Here is an 8,695-nt window from a genome sequence, read left to right as displayed (position 1 = left end):
CGAGCCTCGCCGAGGCAAAACAGCCGCCCCAAAGCTGCTGTCCAGCCAAGACCCAGCCACCATCGTCGTTCCGTGTCGTTTTCGGACCGTGCAACGCGTAGCCCTCGCCGCCGCCGTCGCGCTCGTGTCGTCGGATTCGCTAACAGGTGAGTTATCGCCCTAATCCCTTGCTTAGTAGGTTAAACTTGATTAGAGCGGATTAGTTTAAGTCAATTATGTTTAGTGTTAATTAATTAAGAATTAGTTGTTAAGATGTTGGAATATCATATTAATTTTCGGGAATTAAATAATAATATTTTATTAATTTTCGGAATTAAAAATATTATTATTTTATTAATATTTTTGTGGAAATTCCGAAATTAAATTGTATTTATTTTAGGCTTAAATTGTGATGCCTAAGCTAGAATTTGCCTTATATATTGGTTTGTATGCCAAATTGAATTGTTTGGTTATGGTGAAATATAGAATTACGGGTATTTAATTAATAAACCCTGAGGTGTCGGGTTTATTTGTTAAGTTTTATGTGATAAATATGTTGTGGATTCTTGAATATAGAAGCATGCCAAGTTTGGGAATTTATTGATATGCGCATAATCACGTGTGAATATTTTAGTACATTTTTATGTGTGGAAGTTGGATATTTCAACGTATTAGCACGGATTATGTTTGCATCGGCTATTGAAAATTATAATGATAGAACCTGAGTATTGCTATGTGTACATGATCACCTAAAGGTTCCTTTCGTGCCCGGTTATATCGGAAAACCGTATACCGGATGATCGCCAACATAGGGTTTGGCCGTGGCCCTAACGGGTGTCCTCAATTTGGTAATTGGAAGCCGTCGCTGGTAGCAGGGGAGACGTAGTCATTCACGAATCGGATTTGGAATGAACCCATTTATGAGATATGCCGTCATTGTGGTCGGGTGACACGATGCCGTGCCCGATGGGGCGGGACGATGCCCGGATTTACCGGAAGACTGCCAACCTAAGGCGAATATCGCGGGTTGTGCCGTAGCCCCTGGTGTGGCCGTAGTAATTGGAATACGCGTGAAAGATTGTGGTGGCATTGCGATTGATTATGGGATGAAATTGCTAGGCACGGTATGGGACGGGCCGAAGCGGTTTCACCTTATAATCGGGACACGTGTGGATGCATTGTGCATGGGAAAGTTGTTGCGTATTCTGATTACATTATATGCTTGTTGCATTATGATTGTATATGATAGTTTATAACGTGCAGGGCGTGTGTGCCAAGGTAAGGTAAGAATGTTTGCAATTGTTTAATGGCACGTATGTTTATGTTGGGCTGGGTAGCCTGCTCGTGTGAATAGTTAGGGCAAAGCAGGGGTTGCTTTGCTATTGATCTGCCATCGATAGATTGCTGCATGTTTTAGGTGCATCCGAGATGAGTTGACCTCCTAGTCAAGGCTTAGGTCGTTAACTTACTGAGATTTTATCTCATTCGTTATTGTTAACCATCTTTTCAGGTGCTCAGATATGAGTACGCATTGCGTTTCTTGTGATATGGTTATGTCGAGGGGGAAATATAAGTTGAGGTTGTCCTTGTAGATAGAGGAGCTAGGTTAACCCCCTATCCGTTGTTGTTGTAATCGGGAAGGTCCGCGTGGCGGACTGGTAATATATTAATCCCCGATGTACTACTGATGATGTGTATATATATGTTGTATGTTTCCCGTCTATCCCCGTTGTTGTCTGGAGATATACGCTTCCGTATGTGCATGATCTAAAGTGAAAATGGATGGGTCGACGTTGCGTCCTGGGATGTCGTAATTTCACGATCAAGGAAGGATGTTCGCGCGCTCGAGGGTTCGGGGCGTGACAATGGGCAAGGTTTTCCTTGGCACATAGGAGTTGTTTTGTCGCCGAATAAGCTTAGTTTAGTTGAATTGTAATGAAGATAGGATTTGGGCCAAGCCACCGGCAATATAGTGGAGACCTTGCCAGGGGGATATTGGTCGCCTTGTCACCAGTCACCGAGTCGTGACCATGATTGGATATTGACCATGGTTGGATATTGTGTTTGCTCATACTATTCATCTCAAATCTTTTCAGATGCTTTAGCTAGCGGTAAATAGGATGAGAGCGATATTGACGGGGAATTTTTTGTAGTTGAATCTTGGATATGAGTTGAGATATTTGGATATATGTTTGAAATGGTATTTGTTGAGATTTAGTTTGTTAGTTTGGAAAAGCATATCTCTTTTTGATGGATTGTAGAACTCTGATGCGATAACCAGATTACTGTTTTAGCATATCTGTAGATGAATATATATGTTTGATAACAGGTTAATGTTGGTTATGTTTGACACTATGTCTTTCAAGTAGAAGGATTGCCGTTTCATTCCCCTATACTTGTAGGATTCGGGATGTGACAGATTAAGTATGATCCCTTATCAAAATTTCAAATCCAAGAATAATAAATCATTAACTATATAAAGAAAAAGAGAGATGATTTCAGGCTCGATCTTGGTTCTAGGGAACTATGAACAGAAACCGAACCCGCTGATTCCTAGGTAGACCTTGAATTGGTTTTCCCCCTAAAACTTGTCATGTAAATTTGTGTAAATTTGACAGTTACCAATATGGGATGAGAATATGACACAGAAGTCGAGAATAGGAGGGAGAACAAACTGATTCACATGATTTAGCAAAATTACAGAATCGTGGATTGAGATGAGTAATAGCCCTTGAAAGTGACCGTGCTATGTATCTTTCATATAATTCCATCAATATAGACAAAAAAGAAACTACCGGTTAAAGCTGTGCTTGTAAACATGTAATACTTATTAGTCATAGGACACGAAAGTTGCAATACATAACCCATAAAAACAGGGAACTTACTCTGCGTTCAAAAGAAATGCAGAAGTTGAACCGGAAGATTTCTAGGAAGAGCTGGTAAATGCGGACGGTTCAGAATTGTAAGCACTCGGTGGCTCACTACTTCTGAAGTTGGAGGACGAAATGTGCGGCAATTCGGGCATCGAAGATGGAGGCACCATATATGTCGGGATGGGCAACTTTGGTGGGAGAATGGGTGGGGAAGCGTCGAAGTGCAAGAAGGCTACCGATTTGCTTATGGGAGGCCGTTCCTTAGGGTCTGGATGAGCGCACCAGAGGCCCACAATCATCAAGCACTCCATTTGTCTCATGTCGAAATTTCCTCCTAACTTCGGATCCGCCGCATTTAATAGCTTTCCAATTCCATAGAGCTCCCAGACCCACTCCACCAGTAGAACTTGGTCTTCTGAGGGTCTCAGTTCGATAGCTTTCTTCCACATGCTATTTCTAAGACGACAACTCCAAAGCTGTAAACATCATATTCCTTGCTTGCCTTGCCTGTATAGATACATTTAGGGGCCAAATATCCCATGGTCCCAGCCAACACAGTGGTTTGCAACCCTTTGCCATGGTTGACTATCCGAGCCAGACCAAAATTGCCCAATTTAGCCTCGAAACGTGCATCGAGTAGGATATTACTAGACTTTATATCCCTGTGCACGACGCATTGCTTCAAATCCTCATGCAAGTATTTCAGCCCTAAGGCGATGCCTTGAGTGATATTGTACCTCTTTTCCCATGTTAACAGCGCTTTATCTTCAAATAAATGAGAATCTAAGCTACCGTTAGACATGAACTCATACACAAGGAGGAACTTGTTTCTCTCATGACACCAGCCGACGAGCTCCACTAAATTTTTATGCCTGAGATGTCTAATCGTCTTAACTTCAGTGGCATACTCCTTTACGCCTTGTTTGGACTCTGGAGTGATCTTCTTGATAGCGACATGGGAATTTGTATCAGAGAGGTGGCCTTCATACACTCCTCCGAAAACCCACTTCCCAGAGCAATCGGGTATTGGAAAAGTTGTTAGTTGCCATGGCCAAGACCTTGTAGGAGTACTTCTTGGGTCCCCTCGACTGTTCAAATCCTTCATCAATCCCACGAAAATCTTCTTCTCCACCGCTTTGATCATTTCTATTTCTCTTTAGCTTACAATAATACCAGTCAAATCCTGCAACAAGGATAAGCAACACCAAAGAGCTTAAGCCTATGATAACCCCCCTTATCCATGACTCGCTCTATTTTTCTCGAGTTGCACCACATGTAGGAGTGTCGAGGATATGTAGACCAGACTTGAATTCCCATGTGAAAATAGTATGAGCCTCAAGAAACTGCCCGGTCGATGCCAAGAAACCGAAAACCACCCATTCCGGCAAGTCCTCTGTCAGGTTGACTCGCTGATGGTAAAGGCCCGTAGAATTATCAGCATTATCTCCAAATAGAACACTCAAGCTCATTGCTCTAGCATTGTATGTGACCTGAGCATGGAATTTTTTACCATGGAATATGCTGTAATCCATCCATGAGACACAAGTTTCATTGACAGAAGCCACGCTGTTTACATCAATACCAACATGATTACATGGCGGATCCCATGCATTTGTCGAATGATCATAGAAAGTATCAAACTCTACCGCAACAAATGCAGTAATAGAGTTGGTAGAGTTTGGATTTGAACTTGTGAAGCCTAGAAAGCGTCCTTCTGAGTGTTCAGGGATCTGTGATCCATTGGGAGCGAGAAAGAAAGCCATTCCCTCAGCGTGGGAGCAATTCTTATGGGAGTCGATAGTGAAAGTAAACCGGCTGACAAAATCTGCCCCATTCCCTGTTGAACTATCCCACAGGCGCATGGGCTGATGATCTGTTGCTCAGCCAACTGCGTCCGTGGGGGACTCCAATGGCTCACCTAGAGTGAGTTGGATATTGGAGTTCACAACAGAGGCATTTCCCTGAAAAGTTATACTCTGATCGTTCAATTGAAAAGACGGGAAAATGAAAGAAATGTCGTTGAAGGATTTGGAATTGGCAGATGGAATGCTTAATGAAAGGATGAAGACTGTTTGTGCTAGAGCCTCTTTCGTCAGGCGCATTCCCACTGAGCCATGAGCTATCATTTTTCCAAAGATTCAGAGGCTTGTCTGCATTCTTTCACTAGCTTCTGCTCACTGGGGAGAGCGCCGGCCGGCAGTGGCTGAAGTCTGAAAATTTGAGTCATTGATGAACAATTAAACAGAAATACAAAAGTCAAATGCACAATCTCAGTGATGGAAGCTCTAGTAGAAACAAAATATTTGAGGATTGCCAACAGACAATTCGAATCATTCCATGCTCTGAAAAGGAATTGGAAGAAGTACGACATGGATGTTATACTAATTTATCACTGTTGTTATTAACAACATTCTTCTAGTTGATTACATAAACAGCAGCTGATAGAGAACTTGACAGTTATGGGAGTGATGGAAATCCTAGGTGTCTAGGAGGTGCATTAGAAATTTATGAAGAGTATGATCATCACTGCAAAATTTAGTAAATTTTGGGGGCCAAGATGTACATGAATCGTACACTATTCCATGGCAAAGCGTTATGTAGTTTCTTGAAGTATCAGATCAAGCGAGGGACTTCAACTCAATCGTTCACCTGTGTTCTGCCTCTCATGTAATGCAGTAGCTGTGATCCCTTAGAAGCCAAGCGATTCTGAACTGATGGACTCGTGAGAAACTTCTTGTGGGGTCCATTGAGAATGAACTAGGCGCAACAACTGAAAACAGATGTGGCTTAAGAAAGCAAAATTTTGTACTAGCTCTGCTTTATCTTAATCAAAATGGCAATTCATCTAACAACCTTTTAAAACTTGGTGTTGGTGTGCTTAATGCCAAACACCTCGTCACTAAAACCAAACTGTAGGTCTCTCTCTGTATTACCTTTGGCTCCACCTGTTGTGCCTTTTTGAAATCTAGAAATGCACATCAGTTTCTTTCAAAACCCAAGTACCTCCACCACATCACACAGACGGCCTTGACCCTATCAACTGAACAATTACTTTAGGCATGCGACCTGTAGCCTCAAACAGTCACAACTTATATCGTTTCGAATGAAACGTCCTCAAGAAGGATGATTTGAGACTAAATTGAGTTAACGCTTCTAGCGTGGAAGATGAATTATGGGGACTTCATGATGGATTCAAACCAGCTTAGAGTAGCTAAATTAGGGATAGAGTGGTTGCGCAACATAACACTAATGTCAATCCTTGTTCATTACATAACTGACATGTGATGAACCAGTGCGTTGACTTGATTTTAAAATAATAGATAAGGTCTACATGGCCAAGAAACAAACTCAAATCTACGGCATTCGGCAAGCATTTGCCAAGAAGTTACTCTACTGTTTATAGATCATGGCGATCAATATCATTCGAATCATTACTTATGTGGATCTCGTTATGGGGTCCTGACGATTAATAGGCCGGATGTGCTTGATCTACATGGTCCATGCACCATATAAAAACTCTCTCCTCAGCCAGAGATTATGCTAATCTGATTTGGCAACATATGAGCATGTCTTCCTCACGCTACTGTTTGTACGTTAGGATGAAGGAGACTACATGGCCTGAGGTCCAACTCCACAGTGACTTGGAAAAGAAACCTATCAACTTGAATCATGGTATGAAGTCACTTCCCTCTTGGATGGACGCATCCACGAGAAACTTACCAGCGACTAAGTAACAACTGCGTTCTAACTGTCTCATCAGACCAGTTTAAACTATATGTCCCAAAAATCTTCTCAACCTATAATCGTTTTATCCTTCTTGTTGAATATTTCTAGCAATATAATCCTCTTCTTCTTTTTTCCGCTCGGTAAGACGGGGAAACTCCACGAGTCCAGAATCCCGGCCAGCTACCGAGATTTGAACCTGTCCCCAACTCTCCCCGCCTTTTCTAATGCCGCCATAAAAGCCGGTGTATAATTCCAAGATGGATGCCACGCTAATGTATAGCAGCCACTGCTAATGGCTACTTGTTTATGCCAAAAAAATGACAATAAAACTGTTAATGGCTACTTGTTAACGCTTAAATGATACAAAAAGCTTCGCTAAATATGGACTAACACACGTGCACAGAGAGAGAGGAAACCTGGATCTTCGAATGAGGGTTGAGGTGGAGCTACAAAGCCAGTCAGGAGAAGAGAGAGAGAGAGAGAGAGAGAGGGATGAAGGTCCAACCGTGAAGAAGAGAGTGTCTGTCTTTTCACAATGATTTTGTAGAAAGACAGATTGTTTGCGTAAATCAAGGCGTGAAAAATTACAGCCCGAGTCCAAGTCAACAGAATCATCCTTTGGGAAATAGAGTCGACCTGGGTAGGAACCAAGCGACACTCTGAGGAAGAATATCCACCAATCAAACAAGCCTCATGTGTCACGCCCCGAACCCCATCGAGCTCGCGACATCCCCTACTCCGGTCGAAATGATGCGACGTCCCAGGAACGTCGCCGACCCAACCCAAACATCAAAGCCACACGTGGAAGCGGATATAAAAACCCTCGGACAAAAAGATGACGACAACGGGGTAGAACACTAGAACAATCAAACAACACTACAATCATCTTTAAACAGCCACAGCACCAAATATACAAACATCATATTACAGACATAATTACAGACGAACATTCTCAGCCACCGACATTACAAAAGATTAGGGTTCTGGTCAACCTAACTTCCCTATGGGTCAACCCGATTTACACAACCCCTAAAATGCCCTAGGGAAAAACCTAAGGGTCGCCTTCCGATCTGCTCCTGATTCTTCGGGCTTGAGCCTCCGGACACTCACCTGCAGTTCCACCGGGCACTAAAAGCGACCCTTCACACTTCAAAAAGAGGAGGCGGTTCCCTGGGTTTACGGCTGGGGGTCTGAAATTGTGGATTATACAACTATGAGACGAATCTCAATAAGTGTACAACCTAAAACCCCACGTAGGCACTCACGTACCGCCAGATGACAACACGCATAACATGCAAGGATCAATCAAACTACCAACCACACACGAACCTACCTGGAATCCATCATACACGTCCCTGCACGTTAGTCAATAACACTGCCCACATATCGCAGCAATGATTCACAGACGCGCACGTGTCTCAATTATAAGACAGAAACTACTTGGGCACGTCCCATACCGTGTCTAGCAGTTTCTACCCCATAATTAAGCATCACATCACGCGATACAAACACACTCGCACACCACTCACACCATGCGTCACTTTCTCAAACCTCGCACCTCAAGCCAATTCCCGCTCATTCTCAACTTTTCCACCACTACCGCGCCCGCGTAAAACGCATCAGGCCAACGGTCTTCTGACCACGTCAGGCATCGCCATCCCGTCGGGCCGGGCATCGTCACCTCGTCAGGGACGGCATCGTCCCGCGTAAACAAACACGCCTCAGGACGGAATCCTACACGCACTTTCCTTCTACCGTGCCCGCGTAAAACGCATCAGGCTAACGGTCTTCTGACCACGTCAGGCATCGACACCTCGTCAGGCCGGGCATCGTCACCTCGTCAGGGACGGCATCGTCCCGCGTAAACGTACACGCCTCAAGACGGATCCTTTCCAACCAATCCCACATTCCCGTACCTTCATTCCACTCATTCCACACATACCACACTTACACACGTCCACACCCAATTTCACGCCACACATACAAACAGCCACACACACACAATCTCACACTCCACATCCACTTCGCAAATGCACATCCTCGTCACACGAGCGCACCACACAACCACACACACTTAGCACGCGACCTCAATGCGCGATCACATCACCACACCTCAC

The 8,695-nt window shown here is 43.7% G+C and overlaps 1 pseudogene; it reads right to left on the bottom strand.

The window, feature by feature from the left end:
* Nucleotides 1-2,905: 2,905 nt before the first annotated feature.
* On the bottom strand, nt 2,906-5,018 carry LOC115684318 (L-type lectin-domain containing receptor kinase IX.1-like; annotated as a pseudogene).
* Nucleotides 5,019-8,695: the final 3,677 nt, after the last annotated feature.

The sequence above is a fragment of the Syzygium oleosum genome, unplaced genomic scaffold, assembly GCF_021117445.2.
Source record: "Syzygium oleosum isolate NSW1041296 unplaced genomic scaffold, Sole_v2.1 Sole_v2.27, whole genome shotgun sequence".
Classification (NCBI taxonomy): domain Eukaryota; kingdom Viridiplantae; phylum Streptophyta; class Magnoliopsida; order Myrtales; family Myrtaceae; genus Syzygium; species Syzygium oleosum.
This window is presented reverse-complemented; position numbering and strand designations above follow the sequence as displayed.